Genomic DNA, 27,228 nt, shown 5'->3' with positions numbered 1-27,228 from the left:
TTCAACAAATGTGCTGGAACAATTGGCTTATGCATGTTTTAAAAAATGATCTTGAATCCGTACCTTGCACCATATACAAAAATTAATTCAAATGGAACACATAAAGTCTAAATGTCAAATCTAAAACTATAAAATTTATAGAATAAAACATAAGAGAAAATCTTTGTGACCTTGGGGTAGTCAAAGATTTCTTAAATGTGCACCAAAAGCACAATCCATAAAAAATCTGAAATTGGACTTTATCAAAATTTAAAACATCCGCTCCTCAAAAGACACTTTTAAGAAAACGAAAAGACAAAGTACAAATTGGGAGAAAAATCGTTGTAAAGTATAAATCTGATAAAGAACTTGTGCCCAGAATATGTAAAGAACTCTCAAGGCTCAACAACAAGAAATCAAAAATAAAGAGGGGGCAACATATGTCAATAGATGCTTCACCAAAGAATACATACAAAGATGATCACCAGTACTCATTAGGGAAACGCAAAATAAAACCACAACAAGATAACACTACACACCTATTACAATGCTAAAACTTCAAATACTGAGTGTACCCAGTGTCGGGGAAGCTGGGAGGAGGTGGAACTCAGGCACAGCTGATGGGAATGTACAAAGCACTACTATGGAAAACAGTATGGCAGTTTCTTACAAAATTACATACACACCTACCCTATGATGTAGACATTCAGCTTCTAGGTATTTATCCAAAAGAAAAGGAAGTATATGTCCATACAAAGATTTGTTCATTTGTACATCAATATTCATAGCAGCTTTACTTATAAAAGCCAAAAACTGGACACAATGAAAAATGTCCATCAATGAATAAAAAGATACATAGCTGTGGTATATTCATACAATGGAATATTACTCAGCAATGAAAATGAACAACTGATACATGCATTAACAGGGATGAATCTCCAAAGCATTGTGCTAAGGGGAAGAGGTATTGTATGATTCCATATATACAACACTCTGTAGAGGCAAATCCACAGGAACAGAAATCAGATCAGTGGTTGCCAGGAGGGGGGAGAAGAGGAGAGAAATGACCACAAAGGCAAAGGAGGGAAATCTGTGAATTGTTGCTTTGATCGTGGTGGTGGCTACATACGTTTACATGACTGCATATGTCTGCCAAAACTCTGAGCTGTATAATAAATAGGGTGAATTTTACTACATGTAAATTATACCTCAATAAACCTAAAGTTTAAAAACAGAAAACCTTCAACTCTCAGAATCAGATATAATTGCTCTTAGAAATAATAAGACATAGACTTAAATGTCCTTATTCCTTAAAGAACATTAGGCAGTAGAAAAGAGTTCAAATAAAGTTAACAGATTAGCAATTGTGACCATCACTAACACATGAAAATTCCATTTTCCAATACACACACACACAAATACAGGCCAATATCCTTGATGAATACAGACGCAAAAGCCCTCAACAAATACTAGTGAACTGAATTCAACAGCACACTAAAAGGATAATACATTATGACCAAGTGGATTTAACCCTGCGATACAAGAATGGTTCGACATATGAAAATCAATTAATGTGATATATCTCAGTAAGAGAATAAAGGACAAAAATCACACAATCCTCTCAATAGATGCAGAAAAAGCATTTGGCAAAATTCAACAACTTTTCATGATTAAAAACTCTCAACAAATTAGGAATAGAAGGAAATTATCTCATCATAATAAAGGCCACATATGACAAGCCCACAGCAAACATCATACTCAATTATGAAAAACTGAAAGCTTTTCGTCTACGATCAAGAACAAAGCACAGATGTCTACTTTAGCCATTTATATTCAATACAATACTGGAAGTCTTGGCCAGAGCAATTAGACAAGAAAAAGAAACAAAACACATCCAAACTGAAAAAGAAGTAAAATACTCTATTAGAAGATGACATGATCTTACCTAGAAAACCTTAACTACGCCACCAAAAAACTTCACACTAATAACAAACAAATTCAGTGAAGTTGGATACAAAATCAATACACAAAAAACAGCTGTATTTCTATACACTAACAATGAACTGTCTGAAAAGGAAATTAGGTTAGCAATCCTATTTACAACAGTACCAAAAAATAATAAAATACGTAGAAATAAAATTAACTAAGGAAATGGAAGACTTGTACACTGAAAACTACAAAACACTGATGAAAGAAATTTAAAAAGACACAAATAGAAACATATCCCGTTCACAGGTTAGAAGACCTAATATTGTTAAACTTCCCATCCTACCCAAAATGAGCTACAGATTCAATGCAATCTTTATCAAAATTCCAATGGCTTCTTCTTTTACAGAAATAGAAAAAAAAAAGAACAATTCTAAAATTCGCAGGCAACCATAAAGGACTACAAATAGCCAAAACAATCTTATTAAACAACAAAACTGTAGGCATCACACTTCCTGACTTCAAAATATATTACAAAGCTACAGTAATTCCTAAAATAGCATAGTACTCGCAGAAAGACAGAAATATAGACCAATGAAACAAGACAGAGAGTCCAGAAATAAATCTGTGCATATATGGTTGGTCAACTGCTTTTCAACAAAGGTGCCAAGAAAACACAAGGGGTAAAGGACAATTTCTTCAATAAATGGTACTGGGAAAACTGGACATCTACATGCAAAAGAATGAAACTGGACGCTTATCTCATACCATATACAAAAATCAACTCAAAATTGATTAAAGACTTAAACGTAAACCTGAATTAAAACTCCTAGAAGAAAACGGGGAAATCTTCATCATATTGGTCTTGGCAATGATTTCATGGATATGACACCAAAAGTACAGGCAACACAAGCAAAAATAGACAACTGTCACTACATCAAACTAAAAAGCTTCTGCACAGCAAAGGAAACAACAAAGTGAAAAGGCAACCTCAAGAATAGGAGAAAATATTTGTAACCTGTGTATCTGATAAGGGGTTAGTTTCTAAAATATATAAGGACCTATAACTCAATAACAAAAAAACTAATAACCTGAATAAAAAAATGGGTTAAAGACTTGAACAGACATTTCTCCAAAGAAGACATACAAATGGCCAACAAGAATATGAAAAGATGCTCAGCTTCACTGACCAGGGAAACAGAAATAAAGCCTTATATGAGATATTATCTTATAACTGTTAGAATGGCTGTTATCAAAAAGTCAAAAGACAACAAGTGTTGGCGAGGAAGTGGAGAAATTGAAACCCTTGTATACTGTTGGTAGGAATGCAAAATGGTGCAAATGCTATGGAAAATAGCATGGGGGTTCCTCAAAAAATTAAAAACAGAAGTACCATATGATCCAGCAATCTCACTTCTGGGTATATATGCAAAAGAACTGGAATCAGGATCTTGAAGAGATATGTGCACTCCTAACAATGGAGGAATGAGTAAAATGTGGTATACGCATATATCCATATAATGGAATATTATGCAGCCATAAAAAAGGAATGAAATACCAATACACACTACAACACGGATGCACCTTGAAAACATTGTTAGGTGAAAGAAACCAGTCACAAAAGACCACATATTGTATGATTCCACTTAAAAGAGACGTCTAGACTAGGCAAATCCAAAGAGACAGAAAGCAGATTAGTGGTTGCCAGGGCCTGCGGGAAGAAGGGAGGAGGGAAGATTGCTAATGTGTACAAAGTTTATGTTTCACGTGATAAAACTGTTCTGGAATTAGATAGTGGTCATTGTTGCACAACTTTGTGAATATACTAAAAACCACTGAATCATATGCTTAGAAAGGGTGAATTATAGCTCAATTAAAAAAAAATAGTGTGTCAAAGCAGGGCAATGCATCTGATTAAACAAGGCATAATCTTTGTGACCTGGTGGCCATGAACAGTTAAGCTATTTCTTACTTAAATATGTTAGACCACAAATTGCACAACTTCTTATGGCCAAGAGTCAAAGACAGGCACTGTCAAATCACAAACAAACACGAAAGCTGATATGACACCACCTCTCATATAGAAAACTGCCAGGGAGTGGATCTGCTGAAATTTTACAGTTTATGTGTCTCAAGAATTTATCAAAAAATACATTTAAGTACAGAGCTGAAAAAACATTTTTCCCAAGCACTCCTTGCTCTAGCCAGGTCTATCTTTTGGCCTTAAGTACAACAGAAAAAAAGTCTCAGCATTATTTTTACCGTGAATACAAATGTTTCCAGAATATACTAAGTTTCCTGAGAAAGTAAGGTATTTTGTAAGAGATTTTGTTCTATGTCTACAATATGGAAATAAGACACTGCAATAAATATGATCCCAAAAGGATTCTTGTTTCCCCTTCCAGTTATGGGTAGTTGGGAAGACATCTGTCCCAAAGATAGTAATTAATCTCACCAATGATGTTCAATTGTCTGGAAAAGAGTTGTTGACTTCAGCAGAGAGATTTAAAAAAATCTCAATTAGAATGAGGGCCAAGAAAGGGCAAACTAACCAGAACACTAAAATTCACTAAGAATAATTTTCAGGACTCCATCTTTAAAGAAAAAAGATTATGCTTTTACTGTTAACTCCAAATCCCAAATTTTAGGATGTTAGCAGAAGCTCTTATAGTCAATACACTCAAACCAAGGCTATAGCACCACAGAGTATATGTGCTTCGGAGCCGAGGCCTACATTTGTGTTATCACCTAGCCCCAGGGCTCAGCAGTGACAAGCATTTTATCAGTAATAGTTCTTAAATTACATTTGATGAAAACCACAATCTAAAATAATGATGCTAAGCCACTGTCAAATGACAATTCAAGAAAATGTTCCCTTATCTACCTTATATGTCTACTTATAGTAAAAGCAGAGAATTTTTAGAAGGATTTTTCCATCTCCATTCTTAAACATTTCCTGACTATAGTCACCCTTTCAAGAGCAAATTAAATACGTAGGAAGAAACATGATAGAAATCTACCATGGTTTTGGATCCCGGGCAACAGAAGAGCTGAGAGAAATGATGAGCCAGGCTGCCCACAGGAAGGCACTGATTCTTCTCTTGGCACCACAATAAAGGGACCAGGGCAAAGGATAATGTAATTTGTCTTCAGGTTCTATGGACAAGCTAATCAAAGGTGTTTACAACGTACCTCCTGTGACAACAAAACCCAGTACTGTACAAACACAACAAGAGAGCGCAGAGGGCAAATCCTAATTAAACAGTTAACAGATTGTACCTCTACTGGAAAGGAATTCCTCTGGTTTGGGGCCCCTACACTTTCTGATAATGAAGGCACTCTTTGGGCAGCACTACAGTACCCTGTTCTAATTGTGCAGCATGAACAGAGTGGGCTCCCAGCTCCACGATCACTTATACGGTGTGTGGGCTTCAACAACTCACGGAGGCTTCGGGCTCTTCATCTCTAACACATGGAACCATCACTGCGGCCAGCGCTTGGGATTGTGGTGAGGGAGGAATTAAAGTGTGTGTGGAGGGGGTGGGGGGAGACAGAGCCAGGAATGCAGTTTCCAGGCTCTCGGCCTCACGTGGAAAGGTGACAGCTCGGGTAGTAGGTGGCCATCAGCTGTGACTAGTTGGCCATCAGCTGTTACCGGTTAGCCATTAGCCACTGATATAACTGCCGCTGAGCTAGCAAGCACATTTTGCAGTTAGCAAGTGGGGTCGGCAGCAGAGAAGCAGACGGCAGGTTGCGGATGGTGTGACTCCTGCTTCCCGCATCTCCAACCCAGCCGCCAGCGAGACTATCGTGGTATGACTCTCCTATCCATGGCTCCGTGGGTGTTCCTTTTTGACCTCACCATGTCCTGCGTTCTTATGTGGGGAGTGGGAGCTGAGACCCCGCATGACACCCCGCATGACACACGACGCAGCGAGCAGGGTAGGTGCCGGCCAGAACTCTCCGAAGGGCGGTGGAACAGTTTGTGTGTATGAACACTCAGTCTCAGGAAGCCCGTGAGGAGCGGCACCGGGAGCAGGAAGCACGGTCTGCTGGGGAGAAATGTGACCCCGCAGTGAATTGGTGGGCCTGTCAAGCCTAGGATGGCATGCCACCCTGTTGGCTGTGGTGGCCCTCACCTTCCTTTTGGTGGTCCGCTGCTGCCGTGGGCTCCTAGAGTTGTGGGCCACCACCCACTCAGATGCCTGGCGTGGCAAGATTCTAGCCAGGTAGGAGTGGTGTCTGACTCTGGGCAGGAGGACGTGAGGCCCCCACACAGTGTGTGGTGCCCGGTGGCCACTGTTCTCAGGAGTTGGACCCTCAAGGACAGGTGGGAAGACGTGGATGGTTCTCCAGCAACTGCAGGAGGGGTACGGTTGAGGCCTCTGGCAACGGCAGGAGCGTCTCCGGTTGCCAGTGGGATTTTGGTCCCAATTATGGAAAGGAGCGGAGGTCCGCTACTCTCTAATAGAGAAACAGCTGGCTGCTGTGTATGCAGCCCTAGTGGCCACAGAAGCCATCACAGGGACGGCACAGGTGTTGGTTAGAACAACCTATCCCATCCAGGGGTGGGTCCGTACGTGGACCCAGGGACCCAAAACGGGGGTGGCACAGACCACCACCCTCGCCAAGTGGGGTGCCTACTTAGAGCAACGTAGCACCCTTAGTTCAAGCCCTTTGAGCACAGAGCTACAACAGGTCCTGGGGCCTGTGGAGCTTGTAGCCCAGGCTGAGCCAAGTGCTCTGCCTTGGGGGGAGGACTTGGAGCCCTCGCCCTGCAAAGAAGGACAGTCCCCAGTACCTGAGGATGCCTGGTTTACCGATGGTTCTAGCCGAGGGGCTGCAGCCGTTTGGACGGCTATTGGAGTGCAGCCCAAAACAGACACCATTTGGTTTGATACTGGGACGGGCCAGAGTAGCCAGTGGGCTGAGCTACAGGCTATGTGGATGGTAATCAGTCACGAGCCCGGGCGCCTAGTTATTTGTACTGACAGCTGGGCAGTGTTCCGGTGCCTAACGTTGTGGCTCCCTACATGGAAACACCAAAACTGGTTGGTGGGACACCATCCACTGTGGGGTCAAGCCATGTGGCAGGACCTCTGGGACCTAGGGCAGAGAAAGGAGGTGACCCTAATGCATGTCACAGGTCACTCCCCCTTAGTGTCCCCAGGTAATGATGAAGCAGATGCCCTAGCATGGGTCCGATGGTTAGAATGGGCCCCTGCCACTGATGTGGCCCATTGGCTGCATAGGAAATTGCAGCATGCTGGAAGCCGAACCATGTGGCATGTGAGCAGATGCTGGGGCCTGCCTTTGAAATGGCAGGAAATAGCAGATGCCTGCTATGACTGTGCCGTCTGTGCCCAGGACAGCCCCCAAAGGCGGAAGCTCTCCTGGGAGACACAGATTACACAACGGAGGGTACCCCTCACTTGCTGGCAAGTGGACACTGGACCCCTGCCTAAGGCCCGCAATGCGATGTATGCGTTCACAGCAGTGAACACTGCTACGGGGTTGTTTGCTTGGCTGTGTCCGGCTGCGGCTCAGCGCTTACAGTGGTCGCTCTTACACGGCTGTGCACCCTCTATGGGCGCCCCCAAGTCATTGAAAGTGACAGGGGTACCCATTTTATGGACAGGGTACTCATTTTATGGGGCAAGAAGTACAATGATTGTTTCACACCCCGTACAATCCACAAGCAGCTGGCATGATTGAACACTACAACGGCCTTTTGAAGCAAAGTTTGTGGGTGTCAAAACACCCTCCCACGATGCGTGACTGGGCCTTGCGTCTATGGGACGCATTGGGAATCCTGAATGAGAGACCAGGGAAGGGAGGGCCCACACCAGCAGAAGCTCTGCTAAATCGGACGGCCGCTCCCGTTCAATTACAAGTTACCACAAGTGAGACTCTGTTAAAGCCAGGCTATGGCAGAAATGGAAACATTTTGCTGCCAGCCCCCACATGCTTGAAAGCAGGGGAACAGCAGCAATGGACTTGGCCCTGGCAGGTCAAAAGCCCCCACTGTCGGTTGTTGGGCCTGGTAGCCCCATGGGGGGCCAGTTTGACCCATGATTTGCAAGTGACGCCAGGGGTGGTGGCTGAGTGGTCACCACCAGGGACTGTGGTATATGAAGGTCCCGAAGCCAGGACATCCATATGTTTTGGATTTTGCGGGGAACCTATGTGCTCTCGCTATGGCCTATTATGGGGTCCCCTGTTCTGTTACATGTTGAAACTACGCAAGGGACCCCCCAAGCACTGCCATAAAGATCTGGTACTACAAACCGGGAAAGGTGCCAGTGGCAGCAACCCTCCTTTCCCAGGACAAAAGGCTAGCATGTATCCTCCCAGATGGAAGGGATTTGCCATTGTTGGTTCCTAAGACTGCTATTTCTTTCTGCCCGTAGGTGCCTATAGGCTAATATGACACAGGGCCCCTCGCAGAAGACGCTTGTGATGTAGATTGTGAGGCGAGACCCTGTAGGGGTGGAGAGTGGGGACAGAGCCAGGAGAGCAGTTTCCAGGCTCTCGGCCTCACGTGGAAAGGTGCTGGCTTGGGTAGCAGATGGTCATCAGCTGTGACTAGTTGGCCGTCAGCTGTAACCGGTTAGCCATTAGCCGCTGATATAACTGCCGTGGCTATGCTAGGAAGCATGGATTGCAGTTAGCAAGTGGGGTTGGCTGGCAGAGAAGCAGACGGTGGACTGTGGATCGTGTGGCTCCTGCTCCCTGTGTCTCCAACCCAGCCGCCAGCGAGAATATAGCAGTATGACTGCCCTATCTATGGCTCCGTATATTCTGGCCTCACCATATCCTGTTTTCTTATGCAGGGAGCCGAACCAGAGACCCCGCATGACACTCCGCATGACAGTTACCTTCATCTACAGATTTCCAGGACATGCATCCTGCGAGGCTGGCCGGAAGGATCCCACAATGCATTAGGGAGTGTCCCTGCCCTCGGGGAGCCCATAGTCAAGCAGGGGAGGTGGGTCATCGGAGTTGCTGTGAAGAGCTGTAACTGGACAGGCCCAGGTGCTGCTGAACACCTGCCTTCGCCATAGTGAGAGCCAGACACGCTACGCACCTGGGCAGGTACTTCAAAAAGTGAGTCCCATGAGCTAGCAAATTGACTCAAATCAGCTTAAGCAAACATAAAAGAAAAGCTGTACCTCGGAGGGGAAGATGTTGAGGCTGGAAATCGAGTTGTCGCAGCGCTGCCGCCTGCAGACTTCAGCTGCAGGGCAAGTCCGCTCTCCGTCGGGCTGCAACATGGCGTGGCCCCCGAGCTTGTGTGCAGCCCAGACGCGAGGCCTCTTCCCAGAAGAGGCTCTCTGCTGGCCTCTCATTGGCTCAAACTGGCTTGGGCCCGCCCACCCCTCAACCAGTGCCTGGGCGGAGCCGACTAATCATGATTGACTTAAAAGCCCCATTTACAGGTGGAAGGAATGTTTGAGAGTCAGCCAGTACGTACTTCAAAGTACTCAGTAAATAAATATTTGATGAAGGAATGGATGGAGTAAGGAATGGATGGAGTTGCTGAATCTACAATATAATGGAATATGTGCTCTTTTAAAAGGATTTGTTTCTTTGGAGGCTGTTTTTTATTTGAGTTCCACATAATTAAATATAGAGTCGTCTGAGTATACCCTAAATGACTTTATTGGAACGATATCAGCAATTAAGCATAAACCACCATTAATATTACTAAGCAAGTAATAGGAGTCAGGCACTAGTGGAGTGTCAGTAAGTTGGGCTTTCGAGCACAGGATTTGGAGTGAAACGGGCCTTAAAATCCTAATTCCGCCAATTACTATGCATATAACCTTGGACAAGCTGCTTAAGCTCCCTGAGCCTCAGTTTCCTCACCTGCCCAATGGAGAAACTACAATCCCTACCTCACTATGTTGTGAGGATTCAATAATAAAACATGTGAAATGGTCAGCATACTGAGTGTTTAATAAACGCTAGGCATTATCATCCACAATAAATCCATCCTGAATCAGCTTTAGTTTCATGGAAACCGTACATGAAACCAGAAGAGGAAAGGCACGTGTTCTCTGGCTGATAGTGTTCTGTAGAACTGTCGTTCAACAAATGGAATGACAACCATTAAACAGTCGTCTTATTATCTGGTAGGACTGGGGTGGGCAGGCTGCTCCCATCTGAGGCTGCCCACTTTGGGACCCAGTCCTGTTCTGTGACAATGCCACCGGGATGCTGTGAACTTTCCCCTGCCCCCAACGAGGCAAGTTGCTACTAGGTTACTCTGTTTAAAAAGCTATATATTTACCCAAGAGAAATGGAAAGTATATGTCCTTGCAAAGGCGCATACATAAATGTTCATAGTAGCTTTATTCATACTAATCAAAACTTGGAAGCAACCAAATGAAGAAATAGTTTATACACTACATTTGAAAATAATAAAATTGCCTGAAAGTACTTTCTCCCCCAGATGTTTAGACTCATTATAAAAGCTGTAATTGTTAGGATAGGATATTGGCAGAAGGATGGATGAACTGGCCAATGGAGATCCCAGAAACAGATGCAGACAAGAAGAAATGTACTTGATTAATGTTAAAGGTTGCCACTGCAGAGCAGTGGGGAAAGGATGGTCCTTTGAATCAATTAAATTTATTAGAACAATTGTATATTCTTGTGATGGTCGGTTTTATGTGTCAACTTGGCTAGGCTATCGTTCCCAGTTATTCAATCAAAAACTAATCAAGGTGTTGCTGTGAAAGCATTTTGTAGATGTTATTAAAGTCTGTAATCAGTTAGCCTTTACTAGAGGAAATTATCCTAGGTAATCTCAGTAGGCCTGATTCAATCATTTGAAAGGCCCGAAAAGCAGAACTAATGTTTCTTTGAAGAAATTCCACCTGTGGACTGCAGCTTCAAGAGAGTTCTCATCTGCCCTTCCTGATGGCCTGCTCTATAGATTTCAGATTTGGCTAGCCAGCAGGAAAAGCTTTGTCCAGAGAATATTAATTTGCAGAAAGAGAGGAATGGTTAAGTAAACTATGGTACCTCATTGATACAGGATTATGCTGCTATTAAAAATATGTTTAATGATTACCAGAGGGTAAGGGGGGAGGGGGTGGGAGATGAGGGTAAGGGGGATCAAATATATGGTGATGGAAGGAGAACTGACTCTGGGTGGTGAACACCAATGTGATATATAGATGATGTAATACAGAATTGTACACCTGAAACCTATGTAATTTTACTAACAATTGTCACCCCAATAAACTAATTTTAAAAAAATTAAATATGTTTACAAAGTGCTTAACAAAATAGAAATATTTATGCTATAATTTTAAATAACAATCACGATGTTTTTAAAAAGTGTGTATGATTTATATAAAGTTCAAAAACAAGCAAAACTAATCTATGATGTTAGAAATCAGATAGTGGTTACCTTGAGGATGGGTAGTAATTGGAACGACCTACGTGAAGGGTTTCTAGGATGTTGATAACGTTCTATTTCTTAATTCTGGGTGCTGGTAACATGAGTGTATTCAGTTTGTGAAAATTCATTGAGCTGATTTGTGTATCTATGTTATATGAAGTATGTCATACTTTACAAAATTATGGATAGAAGAAAATATAACTGGTGGTTGTCATTAGATGGTGGAGCCACAGATAATGTTTTGTTTTTTCTTTTTACTTCTCTGTTTTTCTAAAATAAACATGTATTCCCTTTATTTATTACATGTATTTATTACAACAAATAATTAGTTGATCTTAGTTAATTATCAGAGTGGCAGGTATGCACGATAATTTTTTGGAGTTGATAGGAGGAAGAAGTCAAGATGGGCTGCTGTGATGTGGAAGACTTCTTGGGAGTAGGAGGTGGGATATTCACCTGGGGTAGAAAGAATGGGAGGAAAGTGGGTGAGGGTGGGGGGAGGAAAGGGGACACAGCAAGCCAGAGGAACAATATGAGTCCATCTTTGGAGGCAGAGATAGGATGGACAGTTATTGCTTTGATGAGCTTCCATTCCCCCTTCTTCTAGTAACACCCCCTCAATATTCCTGGGAGAAGGGACCCCTCTACCATTCTCAGTACAAGTGCTGACCTTGCCCCTGAGCTCTGAGTAGGCACTTGGTTGGTCAGTATATTCCTTCCCCGTAGATCAGAGATGGTCACATAAGCCAGGTTGGTCCAGGGTAAAACACAGGAGTTTTGCTGACATTTTGGGGACAGATACTCTGAGGTACTTTAGCTGATAGAATATCTGCCTGGAGCTTCTAGTGGCCATGTTCATACAGTGAAAGGAAAGTCTTCCTAAAAAGGAAACAAAGGCTGAGTCAAGAGATGGAGGGTGCAGCTCTCTGATTACATCACGGAGAATCTAGGTACAACCATTTCTGAATGCAATTGCATCTTCTGATCTTTTTGCTTATGTGGGCCGATAAAATCCTCTCTCTCTCTCTCTCTCTCTCTCTCTTTCTCTCTCTCTCTCTCTCTCTCTCTCTCTCTCTCTCTCTCTCTCTCTCTCTCTCAATTTAAGCCATTCTGAGTTGGGTTTCTATCACTGTCAACCAAGAGTCTCACTCAGTGGCATACCAAGAGCAGGGTGGTACGACAGAACACCCCTAGGGAGGAATATTTTATCATGAGTTTGTTTAGAATTACCACCTCATAATGAAAAGCACAGCAGCTTTTAGTTGGTGTTGTTATTGTTTAGATTCTCTACAGACAAGGCGAGTCCTATTGCTGGGCCCGCCGCGCACTGCTCCCACTGTCTCCTCCCACCCCACCCGACTCCCCAACTCTGCCTCGGTCTGACAAACACAATAGATGAAGAGGAACCATAGAATGAACTGCACATGACCCTAGAATGACTCTAATTCAATCACTCCACTTATCAATAAGGAACTGAGACTGAAAGAAGGGAATAAATGTGGCCAACGTCTTGACTTGCATTGGCCCAGAGAAGCAATAAGAAAGGAACTGAGTGCCTGGTAACCCATGAGACAGATGACCAACACAGAATCAAACCCTCACTGGGGCATTTCTGTTCCCATGTTCTCTGCAATCTAAAGGGTGTGTGTAGGGGTGGGGAATTTTTTTCAGTCTACTGCTTTCATGCTCAAGGATTCAGCCATATTAATCAGTCTCAAAGCACTGGTCTCTTTTTATTCAGACAGATATTGGCACTTGGGCTGGGTCCTTGTCTCAAACACAACTGAACAGCTGGGTTGGCAAATTAGAAACCTCACCAAATGCCAGATACCGCCTCACAGTGGCACACACCATCTCAAGATCAGGGGTTCCCGGAAGGGCTTTTGTGGTTGAAAAGCAACAGGGACTCTTCCTAAAACAGTTACAGACATCTCTGGATCATGGGTCCTGCAGCAGCTGTGGTTTCACATATGTTAATGAGGGATAAAACTAAGACCCGCCTCTCCCTGATCTCAAAGTTAGATGACTGTTTTGGAAACAATAAAATCCCCACTGCATTCCCCATCCCCCCCAAATGTCTTTCCCCTTAGTCACTCTTACCCTTGGTTAGCTGTAAAACAAACAGAAAGACTGCTCTCTCCATTTCTGCCCACACCCTTCGTTTTGTCTCACTGGGGTAAACGAACTGCTGAAGCAAGTTACCTTGAACGAGAGAAGGAAGGGCTGGGGGGGGAGAAAGTACTGGAACTCTTTTCCGTTGGGCCATTTGGCCCCAAGACAAGTGTTTATAAGCAAGGTCCAGTATCTGAAAGATCTGGGTTCAAATCCCAGCTCCATCAGTTATAGATTTTCAAGCTTGGGCAAACAACTCTCGGGCCTCAGTTTTCTCACCTTTGAAGGGGAGATCATCGTATCAGCTTCATATGGTGCTAAAGTGAAATGAAGACAGGTTCTCTCTTTAGTGCTTGTGGACCACACTTATCAAAAGGTGAGATTATTCTTTACAGAGTTCCTTTCTCACCTTTCCACACTCATACTGATCCAGCAATGGAGGTCTGAGGGGTTGGCGCCGAATCACTGACTTGTCAGTAGCAGCCATGCTCAACTCCAGACACCCTGGGTCCCAGACTTGCACTAATGTCTTCCATGGCTCCGAGCTACACTCAAATTTACCAGAAATACATAAATTAAATAATTATGGCTGGCACAAAACAGGACCTGAGCAAGGTCAGGCTGAAGAGCTCCGTAGAAAAACACCCGTCTATAGTGGCCCTGGTCCTGCCTGAGGCCAAAGCCAGCCAGCCGCCTCTCATCTGCATCCATTAGGCCTAAAGAGTTCGCAGTCCTTTTTGCTGGGCTGCTGCCCCCACCCCCACACAAACCCGGTTGCTTTCTTTCTTTTTTTTTTGACTTTTTTTTTTAAATTTATTGGGGTGACAATTGTTAGTAAAATTACATAGATTTCAGGTGTACAATTCTGTATTACATCATCTATAAATCCCACTGTGTGTTCACCACCCAGAGTCAGTTCTCCTTCCATCACCATCAATGAAGTAGAGGCCCGGTATTTTAACTCCCCAGAGAAGCAGCAGGAGAGCTAGATCCTGCAGCCAACAATCCTTTCTTCATCTTGCATGAATCTTCCAAACTATTCCTGGACCAGATGCCTATGTTTTTAGGCTTCTGCCGGGGAGGCAGCTAACTACCTGTCTTCAAAGGACATTTTCTCCTTTATGGCTTACGTGTGAAGGCCGGTAAGAAGAATGCCTGCCGTCCTACTCTGCTGGTGCCAACAGAATGACCAAGGCAAGAGGCCACCTCAGCAGCTCTATTGTTCATGGGTGGAGCCTTCTTCGGGTCACGGCTGACATGTTAGCTCTTCCTTGGAGCGGTCTCTGACCCCCCCACACACACCCTTGCAGCACTGTGAATGTCTCCTCCTCAGCTTTCACAGCTTTCATTTTTGTTCATTTCTTTGTGTACTTGTTACTAAGGCAAATTACTGGTTTCATGGCTGTCTTTTCTATAGGATGGTGAGGTTTAAAGGAGCAAGGATAGGATCTGTCTCAATCACAGCTATAACCCCAGGATTTAGCACAGTACCTGGCACCTGCTGGGTGCCCAGGGTTGGGTGGTGAATGAGCTGCACCGTGCGCATGCGGATGGATGCACGCCTATCCCAGGCTCTGCTGCTCCTGGTAGGAAGAACTTGGCTTGGTCACTTCCCTTCTTCGGGCTTCAGCTCCTCCAGTGCCGAAGGACAGGCTTCCAGAGCCCCACACAACGCTAAGACCCTAATTCTGTGAGGAGAGGGCTAGAAAGGGGCTGGGGCAAGATCACCTCTACAAGTCAGGCTCTCCCATGGAAGTGAAAACTAAGGGAGGGCTTCCAAGTTTCAGGCTGGCAGTTACATCAAAAAAATTAGGCCATGCCGCTGTCTGAGTGAGCGGCTTCAGATGCTCTCACCCTCTCAGCAAGGTTAGAACCCTCCACCTGGAAGGAGGTTCCCGGCCAAAACCCAACTGGAGAGTTAGCATTCCACAACAGCTGGACAGATATTCCCCAGGAAGGGCACCAAGGAGAAATAATGACACCAATTGCATCCACACTAGGCCTGGCCTTCAGGCAAAGCAGCTTCTTTGGTGTTTGCGGTTCTACCCTCCACCCTCCCCTCTCCTACTCCTCTCCTTCCCCTCAGCAGATGCTGCTCTGAAGCCTGGGTTCAAGTTCAGGCAGGTCAGGAGTCCTCGGACCCAGCCCCAGTCTGTGGGCTCAGAGTGAGGGGATAGTCTTATAGCAGACTCAGACAAGTGCCTTTTGGTGGCGCAGACTAAGGGTGTCATTTCAAATCGGGGGCTTACAAGTGCCAATTTTAGAAAGGTCCTCCTCCTTCCTTCTGTGGGCTTTCTAGTTCTGTTTTAACCTGAAAGGGACCCCTGGTGGTAATTAGCTAATCTGATAAACCCATCTCCACTGCCCTTTCTCCAAGCAGTTAAGCGCAGTTTACATGGGTAGCAAAATCAAAATGCACTTACCCTATAAACAAGCAATTCTACATTTAAGAATCTACCTTACAGCTACACTTGCACTTAAAGTAGGAAACGATGTGTCCAAGGACAGCCCACGAAAACTTGCTGTAATAGCAAAAGATTGAAAGAAGCTTCAATATCCATCACCAGGAGACAAATGAAATGAATAACAGCAGTCCCACGTGATGTCGTTCTATTAGCCATTACAAAGACCGAGACAGGCAGGCCTCTTTGTACTGATATGGAAAAATCCCCAAGAATATTAAAGTTAAAAAAGTAAGATGCAGAATAGTATTTAGATTGTGCACCACTTGTTTTAAAATGAGCTTATAGTGAAATGCCTGTGTTCATGGGTTGAATTGTGTCATCCCCAAAATCCTATGTTAAAGTCCTAACCACAAATACCACCGAATGTGACCTTCCGTGGAGCTAAGGTCTTTACAGAGGTCATCAAGTTAAAATAAGGTCATTAAGTTGAGCCCTAATTAAATATGACTGGTGTCCTTACAAAAAGAGAACATCTGAATACAGACATGCACACAGGGAGGGTGCCATGGGAACACAGAGGCAGAAATTGGAGTGAAGATTCTACAAACCAAGCAAGGGCAAAGATTGCCAACTCACCACCAGAAGGTAGAAGCAAGGCATGAATAGATTCTCCCTCACAGCTTTCAGAAGAAACCTACCCTGTCAATGACGTGATCTCAGACCTGTAACCTTCAGCAGCCCTAGGAAACTAATATAGTCTCTGTGTGTGTGAGTTTACACACACACACACACACACACACACACACACACACACAAATACGCCCCCAAACAGCCTGATAGTATAGGTGGCCTCTAGAAAGGAAACTGGGGAACTGAAGAGGGAAAGAAAATGTTCACTTTTATACCTTTTGAATTTTGCACTCGGTGTGGGTATTACCTTCCCGCTTCCCCCATGTCCCCCCAAATAAAAATAATTTCATACATAAGCAAGTAAAAGTAGCCTTCTGGAGACTACCCCCCTGACCCAGAACACAGCCGTGTCTTCCCAATCTAACCTTAGGCTATCCGTGTGCTTTGACCTCTGGTGCCAAGTCTGACCAGTTGGGAGGGGTTGTTGCTGGAAGTGCTGTCTTGACAATGACGTCGAGGCTCCTACTGGGCTCAAGGAGGAGAGATCAGAGTCTGCAAGGTGCGGAGGGATCCAGCGGCAGGAGCTCCAAGCCCCTGCCAGTCCTGACCTACTGCACTATTGGCACAGGGTGGGCCTTGCAGGGTGCTTTGGGGGGGTAGCAGGCAAGTGATATTCATCTTCATGTATCAGGGAGCCCCTTTGTTCTGGAGCTCTGCTACAGTCCACGGGGCAGGCAGGTGGCTCTGAAACACGGGATATGATGACTCAGCTCATGCCTGAATCTGGGCCAACTGTGTGTGAAGAAATCCTTCTTCCTTTCTGGAGTAAATGGGCAGATGGATAGTCACAGGGTGAGTCACGAAGCCTGAGGCCCCAAATGGCTGTGCAGATGGAGAAGAAGGAGATTCCCGTGCGGGAGGCTCCCATCTCCTCCGACTGTGGGGTCTGACCCCTGCGTGTCCTGCACCTGTCAGGACGCACACGTTCCAAGCGGCGGTCTGCGCCTCCGAGGCAGAGGGGGCGCCAGACGCGGCGGGACCGTGGCTACTGCCAGGACGGTGGCCATCTTCCACGGTAGATGTGATCAGACACTTGGAACAGAACTCAGCGTGGAAGAAATTAGAACGAAGGCTGGTAAGTGAGTGCCCGGGTCAGTCTAACCCTGCTTCTAAATATCACACGAAAACATGACCACGTGTGGAAATCGACACCTCAGGTGTCAGCATTTATACTGGTTACAGTATTTTCCTACTCAGTGGATCCTCTCCCTGAGGGATAATAAAGTCTTTTAACAAGATCAGCTTTGATCCCAGAGGAAAGTCAGTTTCCCCAGCCAGAACATCCAGAATACTTTTTCTTTTTTTTTTAATGGCAGAGAGCTATCCCCTCAGAGATCTGCTGAGAAGGTAGGGAATCAGGAAGACAGGTAAAGGAAGAACACAAGTTCAGTTGAAAGACGTTTGAGAAAAAGGCGAATCTGGAGACTTGAACTCTACCTGTCATAGAATCAACATCCTAGGACTAAGGCGAGGTTAGGAAGCTACAGGCAAGAGCAATGGGCCTGGTGCACAGAGAGGCTCTAAGGTACACAGGTGTGTTAGATACATCCTTTCCTGAAGATGCCACGTCCATGCTGGGCGTGCAGAACCCTTGATCTGAAGAGCATATAGTGTAAAGCTAGACACAAACCACCACCCGCTAGACCCGTAAGTTATAACACCAAAGACATGGAAAACATGTTCTGGGTGCACAGCGAGGGAAACAGGGACACTTCCTTTCCAGAGAAGGTGACGTTTGAGCTGAGTTTGAAGGGTAAGTTGCACTCTTCCAGCTTGAAAAAGGCGAGTCCCGAGGAAAGACCTTGCTCCAAGGCGCACGTGAAGGAGCGAGGAGGAGGCGTCAGAGAAGCAGTGAGCAGTTAGCTATGCTGGAGGGTGGGGTGCTCAGGGCAAGACGAAGCTGGAGAGACGGGCTGGGCCTTGTAGGCAGCTCGACAGTCCACACTCCACCCCAGAGTCACTGAGGGGCCCGGGAGCCAACACATGCTTCAGCCTGGTGGGCGAGTCATCCCCTTTCCTGATTCGGAGGCCACATCGTCCCTCATGTGAGGAGTGACCCAGCGTGGAGGGAGGTGGCGGAAGGACTAGTTAGGAGGATGCTGAAACAGTCCAGGTGAGAGGTCACAGAGCCCTGAATGTCAACATGTGAGGGCATGAAGAGGAAGAATCCGATCTGAACCATCTGGGATTTGGAACGGATAGGACCTCCAAGGGGTAGGGTTGGGGAGAGGCTGACGGTGAGCTTTCTGCCTTGGCTTGTGAGAGCACTCACAAGAGAGGAGAGAGGAGGAAGAGGGCTGCGGTGTTGTTTTGGACATGCTGGGTCCCAGGTGCCTGTGGGTCATGTAGCTGCACATGTGCAACAAGCAGGCAGCCATATGGGTGTGGTGCTTGGGAGAGAGGCCTCGATGGAACAGCTCTCTCATGACACATTCCTGCTAAGCTTCCATTCCTCAGGTTTGGCTGAGGCCACTGTGGACAGATCAGTGGGGGAGGTCCTGTTCTGAGACGCTGGGCGTAGTCCCACAGTCCTCACAGCGAGGCAGCTTTCCTCCCCTGCCTCTGTGCAGAAACCAGAGTTTGCACAGGCTCGTGTGCCTGGCAGCAGGTGAAAGTGAAAGCATATTCCACAGTTTTGAGCCTAGCATGCAAGTTGCATCCCACATTTTCCAGGCATGCGTCACATGCACGATGAGCTGCTGTGCAATCACAGGACAGTCGGGAGCCCCAGGGTTCTGCTAGCACACTGGGAAGTTGAGGTGGAAGAGGAAAGGAGAGGAAGCAGTTCCTCTCCTGGGAGCCTGGTAGGAACTGGCACCAGGAAGTCAGCACTGCAAGCAATCGGTGGTTGGTGTTACCAGAGGTTAGGCTGGCCAGGACATGCAAAGGAGAATGAGAGCATTTCCAGCATATTTTAATAGAATTGTTCGGATTCTAGATCATTTCAGGGTAACATAATAACATTATTTTACACCTGAAGATGCTTTAGGATGCTTGGGCATAAAACCTCTGTCGTTTGCACTACCCCATTTACTAAACACCATCCCTATGAGTTTGCTTCTATATTACAGTTATTATCCCGCTTTATGAGGAAAGTTGGGGCAGAAAGGTTAAAGGACCTGCCCCAGGTTGCCTGTGTGGCAATGGTGTATCTGGGATTTGGAAGCAGTGCGTCTGGCTCCAGAGACTGCCTCTGAGCCACAAAGCCACAGGCTCACCAGCATATGTGTATGCTTGATGAATTTCATGGCACTTTGAACTGCTAGAAGCACTCTCTTATATTTATGTCCTAAATGGACAGTGACAAGGCCAAGATTAAACCTTTAACCTGAAATGGCTTTCCCGAGTTCTCTGGGCTAGAAGGTAAATCCAGTATCAGGTACAGTGCAGCTCTTTCCAGGCACATGAGCCTAAGAAGAGTGTCAGACTGAACCCCACTGGTCACCACCTTATGCGGGATGCACTCCAGAAAGCCTACATTTCCTACAAGGCCACACGTGGACCCAAGTACTTGGACCACAGCTGCCAAGAGGAACTGAAAGGCCGGGAATCGCAGAAGGGAAGTGGAGAGTTGCATTTCGTACTGCAAAACCAAGACGCGCAAATCCTCATGTTGGTTTTGTACTCATTATCTTTCTGGCTTCTAAAGTCTTTAGAGTAGACTCATGGGTCTATTATCCTTAATTGATAACAATAGTAACAGCTATCAGTTACTTAGTGTGTGCTGGATACTTTTTTAAAAACTTAATTTCTGGTTTACAGAAAAGTTGCTAAAATAGTGAAGAATTCCTGGACACCTTATACCCCCATATTTCAAATGTTAGCATCTGTTATATTTGCTCTATTAATCCATTTTTTTCCTTTTCCATTTAAGATGTTGTAGATCTGATGCCCTTTGGCCCTAAAGACTTGTGTGTATTTCCTAACAGCCTGCCTAAAAATCCTATCAAAGCCACAATGCAATTATCTAAATCATGATAGTAACATTGATATAATAGTTATTAATAATTATCAAATAGTTATCAATAGTTACTCAAATCGGAGTAAAACCTTACTCAGATTTTGCCAATTGTCCCTATAATGTCGAAAATCCACAATTATGTGTTGCATTTACTTGTCATGTCTCTGAACATTGGGAACAGTTCCTGAATCTTTCTTTCTGTTTCACAGCACTGACATTTTAAAAATAAACAGCCCAGTTTATTTTGTAGAACACCTCTCAGCTTGGTTTGTCTTTCTCACGGTGAGATTCAGGTTACACACTTTTTGGGAATGTCACAGAAGACACGCTGAGATCTTCTCAATGCCTCATAGGACAGACATGCTAGGAAGGATTAGTACTGATAAAATATCCATACCACCCAAAGCAACCTACAGATTCAATGCAATCCCTATCAAAATACCAATGACAGTCTTCTCAGAACTAGAACAAATCATCCTAAAATTTGTATGGAGCCACATAAGACCACAGAGAGCCACTATTGGTGGGACTGCAAATTGGTGTAGCTACTGTGGAAAACAGCATGGAGATGCCTCAACAAGCTAAAAATAGAATTCCCATATGACTCAGCAATTCCACTTCTGGGTGTTTATCTGAAGAAAACGAAAACACTAATTCAAAAAGACATGCACCATTATTGCAGCATTATTTACAATAGCCAAGATATGGAAGCAAACTGGGTGTCTATCAATAGATGAATGGATAAAGATGTGGGTAAAGAAGACACACACACACACACACACACACACACACACACACGTATATATTACACAGCAATAAAAAGGAATGCAATCTTGCCATTTGTGACAATACGTATGAACCTAGAGGGTATTATGCTAAGTGAAATAAGTCAGAGAAAGATAAATACCACAGGGTTTCACTTATATGTGGAATCTAATAAAACAAAACAAATGAACAAACAAAACAAAGCAAAAACAGACTCATAGAAGCAGAGACCAAAGGGATGGTTGCTAGAAGGGAGAGAGATGGGCAGATGGGTGAAAGAGGTGAAGGGTATATAGTCAATAATATTGGGATAAGTTTGCACGGTGACAGATGATTACTAGAATTAGTGAGGTGATCACATTGTAAGGTATAAAAATGTTGAATTACTATATTGTACACCTGAAACTAATATAACTAATATAACATTGTATACTATGCTTATTTTTTAAAAATTGCTGACTAAGTGCCTTATAAGCACAAAATAAAATCTTTAAAAAATTAAAAGGAAAAAAAGGGATGTGCTGTCAATTAGTCCCAATACTATCTTCAGGGTTTCTCCACTGTACAGTTGCTCTTTGATCCTTTGTCATTAATACGTCTCTTGTGAGGAGATACTTTGAGACCATGCAAGTCTCCTATGATGAAACATTGACTGATGATTCTCGACTGACTCAAATATTATTGTTATTATGGCCGCCAAGGGGTGACATTCTAACTCCGTCATCCCTTTTACAGTTAAGTTGGCTTTCAACTATAGGGAAGAACTTTCTTGTCTGCCTTATTTATAGCGGTATGGACTCAGGATTCTTACTTTAGTCCGTTTATTAGAAGTCTTTACTATCATTATTTATCTTGAGAATCAAATTGTGCCAGCTGGTTGCCAGGCACTTCATGTACATTATTCCATTTAAATCTCAAAACAACTCTATGCAGTGGGCATTATGATTATCTTTATTTTGCAGAGACAGAGAAGCTAAAGCTCAGAGAAATTAGCTCTCGTTTTATTGGTGGAGTCCCCAAACTTTTGTGCCAAATGCTTGACATATACGAGTGTGTACATATACATGTATATGTATATTCCATCCCCCAATTCTCCTGATGTCCCTGTCGTATAGGAATGATCCCCTCCCCTCATATTTTAAGATGAGAAAGTAGGCCCAGAGAGGTTAAGTAACCTGTCACAAAAGCTGTAATGAGAATTCAGAGGCCTATTTGAAATCCCATGTTGTTTGCAGCCAACCACGTTGCCCCTTTAAGGTGTTTGTCTTTTAAGCACCTAGTCTTTTTTGCCATTTATTCAATTGTATTTAGGACAGAGGGGGTGAAAGGAGAAACTGACTGCTTGTTTTTGTAATGTGTTTTTGCTTTGGCTAAAGCTACCCTGATTCTGATCGGCACCAAAGCTAGGAAGTGGTGGCAATTTGATCTTGCCAGAATCCTTGGTGTTCTTGGAATAGTTTATGGCAATTGGGTTACTGACAATTTAATCTCTTAAAGTATGTTCATCCCAGTGTTTAAAGGAAAGCTTTAGTGAGGTCTCCCGTCATACAGTCACCCTCGAACTTATCAGCTATGTAAATGTGGATTTCTCCATTACTGTCCTGTGTTAATCATGGTACAGTGAAGACACTTCTCATTCATGAATCTGTGAGCCAAGGAAAGTTGCTAATGACCACATAAAGAAAACCGAGAAAATGTTGGTACTTAATTGAAGTGGAAATGTGTGCAATAAAGTACTGATCGTGTCCAGCGTGGATGCTGGGTGACCTCAAAATGGGATCTGAGGGCCACTGGCCTTACACGCATCCCAGGTGCCCCTTAAAAACACAAAGTCTGGGGCCTTGTCGAAGTGCCACCAAACCCGAATCTTCTGTTTTAACACACTTCCCAGAAGCCCGTGAGGCTCACTAACGAGGGCACAGATGTGCCAGGGCCTCTGACCAAGCTGGGTTCCTGTGGGCGCACAACGCTGGTCTCCTGCCAACAACGGCAGCCTTCGGGCCACTTGACCTCTGCCTCTCTTCTTGCCCACTAAGGGAAGGGAAGTGGAATCGGCCCTTGGGGAGCGAGCCTGGGGCAGGTTCCCATCTCCGCCCTCCCGCAGGAAGTGAGCAGCAGAGGGAACACATCACCCCCCAAGTATTCGGATGTACAGGATCTGTACAGAGTTCTTGGAAGTCCTGAGCAAAGTTCTGAGAAGCTTCTTTGGAGGCAGGGGGAACATAACCCTTTTCAAGGCTCTGGTTAAAACCAGTGCAAACAAACAAAAAGCAGCTGTTGATTCATAAAGCAGAGGACTGCCTGTGCCTAGGGAAGGTTCCTTTATCCCCAAACCAAGATCGCTGTGAAGTGACTAACTCCAAATGGGGTACTACACTCCCCCAGCCCTCACTTAGGCTGAAGCCAGTCTACGCTGTACATGGAGCCAAGTGCAGATGTCACCTGTCCCATTTGCTCCCAAGTAGACTAAGCAGTAGTGTGCTGGTAAAGGTTTACCAACCAGCTCTTTGGGGCAGCGCTGGATGGTCAGTCAGGCCTCTGAGGAGAGCAATCCCAGTCCCTGCCTCTTTCTGCCTAACATCTGATCACAGCAACGTGGAGGAGGGCTTGAGATTTCTCAGACCTCAGGCCACTCAGGTTTGCCTTCAGAGAAAACCATCCTAGGTCCTACCAATGGAAAGAGCTTCGCGTGGGCAGAGGAAGTAGAAAGTAGTTGTTTCTCCCTGCCAACACCACTGCTCTACGTGTGTGTTTCAAGAGCCATGGGTAATGTTAACAGTAGGGAGAGATGACGTTAGTCTGTGGAATGCGTGATCAGCACAATCCACGCCCGTTCCTAAACCCATCCTTCCTAACTCGGGCTATAAAAGGAGGCGGGCATGAGACACACACACTGCTCTCAGCCCGTGTAAAGAAATCTCAGAGTGGGTCCCTCAGTCCAAGAGTTCCAGAGGCTGCAAATTCTGTATCACTGTGTGACCTTGGGCCACTCAACTGCCAGAACCTCTGGTTTTCCCTATTGCAAGCTGGGCCCCATCGTGCTTCTAGAGGGCTCTTCTGCTTGCAAGGAACAGAAGCTATTCAAACTGGCCCAGATACCATGAGCTGCTAATTGTAAGCATGTAAGGATCCTCTGGGATTCTAGAACAGGGCATAAAAATACATCCAGGCATTCTAGGAAAATAAGAAGCTGTTCAGGATTGAGGTAGCTTTTTCTGTTTCCATTTCCTGCACCAATCTCCTTTCTGCACCAATCTCCTTCCCCCTGAAGACAGGCCTCTTGTGTCTTTAAAATTATCCCCGGCACAAACTGGCCACTAGTCACAGCTCGACATCGGGAGTTCTCATCTCGTGCACAGGACAACTTTCTTTGGAGGCCAAATTCACAGGAGTGAAAATGTGATTGGCCGATACCATGTTTTTAAGCCAAACCACGTGAGTCACAGGACACTGCATTCTGACAATCTTTGGCTTAGGTGTATGCCCATGTGAAGTCCTTTAGGCCATGACCGGAGAAGCAAGTAGAGAGAAATACAGGATGCAGGGTTGTCCTTTACGGGGTGACGGCCAGAGCCCGACCAGCCCTCGATGCCTCCACGGGTAGGCTGAACACAGTAATGGCTGTGAAACCATGTGCCAAACATCTAGAGATTGCCAACTCTTTGCAAGGTATTGAAGACATCCACATTGTAACACGGTATCGTTGATTTGTTAGGATAGCAAATTTTATAAAGTATGTTGTCATTTAATTTAATCAAAACAACCTTAGGAAGTAGGTCTCTTTTAAAGATGAAGACACTGATACTCCAAGAGGATAAGTATTTACCCGAAGGTCCCACATTTGGGAAATGGCAGAATCAGATTGAATGTTAGGTTTTCTGACTCCAAGTCCAGTGGTCTTTTTTCCTGGCAAAGGATCAATCAAGTGGGAAAGAGGAATGTGCAGAAATCACTCTGAAGCCTTATCTAGGGCTCAGGACTTTGGCTGTAAGTGAAAGAATTCAACTCAAACTGTTTTGAGCAAAATGAGAACGTATTGGCCTATGTGACAGAAAAGCTCAGGTGACAGGACGGGGAGGGCTGCGACTGTCTGTCGGCACCACTTTTAGGCTTCCCCGTTCTTAGGCAGCTGTCTTTTCAAGGAGACAGATGGCCACCAGCAGTCCTTGTGCCTTCAAATCCGGAAAGTCTCTCCTCACAACAGTAGGAAATCCAGAAATTGGTTCTCCTTGTACTTAATTAGGGCCTGGGCCCATTCTCGAATCAACCAATCATGGACTGGGTGGATGTGATGACCTCGGAAGCCTGGCTAGAGTCACAGGTTCACCGTTGGATCCAGGGTTGGTGTCAGTCCACCCAAACCCATGGAACCTGAGAGCAGGGAAAGGAGTGGCCCGCCAGAGAAAAAAGGAGGTGCTGTTATCAGAAGGGATAATGGCTACCAAACAGGCAAAACCAACAGCTATTCCCCCTGAGGTGGGAAAAGTGAAGGGCATGTGAGTTAACCTCAGGGGCCCAAGTGGTAGCCAGCCCTGGCACTTGGGCGTGGACATGACAGGTGCCCAATAACTATTGATGAATGAATGAATGAGAGTTGGTTCCAATTGTAGAATAATGAAGAATTGGTACCTCTGGCGCATGGGATGCATAAAGGGACATTGGGGAACGATGTTGGGGCCACGCTGGGAGCACGCTGAGCACCACGGTCCTTTATCTGCAGGCCACAGGAGCTTCTGCAGGTTTTTGATCAGGGTCGTTCCATGGTCAAAATTTGGAAGAGGAAACACTTGAAAATGTTAAAGTGCTATATTTAAATTGAGAACATAATCTTTGGTGGGTGAGGAATGCCGGCTTGCCTGTGACGGTTTTCTTCTAAGGTCGGGAATCCCTTTACCTGGGAGTCCTGGAGACAAGAAAACTGTGGACACAGCATGAGGGAAGAGTGGCTGCGGGGGCTAAGGGTCTGATTAGATGCACCCACCCCATTCAGGGCCTCCAACTATGTAGCCCCACCTGAACGAAGGTGAAGGTCTGAACTTGGTGACACTGGAGCTCCTCAGACTCACATTCGTGGGATGGTTGAACAGGTCTGGGTGTGGCCCCCAGGGTGTGGGAACACCTTCCTGAACTTGAGGAGCGCCTGATGCCACCCAATCCCGCCTCACGATTAGGTGTGATTATTGCCATTCTTTATTACCACTGACGGGGGTCCTCAGGAGAATTTCAGGTGAAATCTCTCAACACTAATGCACCCCTGGGACGGGCCAAATCATCAAGTGTCTATGTGAATCACCTGGGGTTAGAAATCTTATCCTTCCAATTCTGTCTGATTTTCCATTTGACGTTCATCAGCAGGGCTGTGACTGGCCCAGGCCCTTCCTACTCTTGTGAGACCCAGCCGTGGATCCCCTGGTCCAAAATGGAGAACAAATCAGAACCATAGAAATCAGCTGTGCTTGCTGAGCTCTGGCATCAAGGCTTCCCTATTGGCGAACTCGCTCCAGGATTGATTAAACTAGAGCAGTGTTTGCCCATTTTATGTTGCAATTAACATTTCAAATCTTCTGCTTTTGAAGTGTCTTTTCCAAGAGGTATACTATTAAAATCTCAACAAATAAATACTCAACATAAGGAGTGAGGGCCCTCAAATAAAGACAAGTGGCAGGCAGAGCTCATGCTGAGAAGTCCTTTGAGGGTGGGGGGACGGCACTTATACTGTGAATTCCCCTGCTGTGACCTGTGTACCTTGCCCCAGGACAAAGTCCTGGCACTGTGGGTTTAACCTGGCCTGTGCCCCTTCCTGAACCACCCATCACTTTGTGTGGACTTGATGAGCTCACAGACCAGAGCAGGGCCACACGTTCTCACCACTGGTCAAGGTTGATGTCAGTCCACCCAAAGCCACGGAACCTGAGGGTAGGGAAGGGAGGGCTTCCCTAAGGAAAAACCGAGGTGCTGTAGCCAGAAGACGGGGTACT

At 45.2% G+C, this 27,228-nt stretch overlaps 1 long non-coding RNA gene across 2 annotated transcripts in view; it reads right to left on the bottom strand.

Moving 5' to 3' along the window:
* Window positions 1-17,556, bottom strand: part of LOC141567286 (uncharacterized) — a 57,753-nt gene extending 40,197 nt beyond the window's left edge. For both annotated transcript variants that reach the window (XR_012489808.2, XR_012489809.2), the window contains exon 1: window positions 16,890-17,556. This is a non-coding gene — a long non-coding RNA (uncharacterized LOC141567286). The remainder of the gene's footprint in view (window positions 1-16,889) is intronic.
* Window positions 17,557-27,228: the final 9,672 nt, after the last annotated feature.

The sequence above is a fragment of the Rhinolophus sinicus genome, chromosome 5 (genome assembly GCF_057876585.1).
Source record: "Rhinolophus sinicus isolate RSI-liver-muscle chromosome 5, RSI-T2T, whole genome shotgun sequence".
Taxonomy (NCBI): domain Eukaryota; kingdom Metazoa; phylum Chordata; class Mammalia; order Chiroptera; family Rhinolophidae; genus Rhinolophus; species Rhinolophus sinicus.
This window is presented reverse-complemented; position numbering and strand designations above follow the sequence as displayed.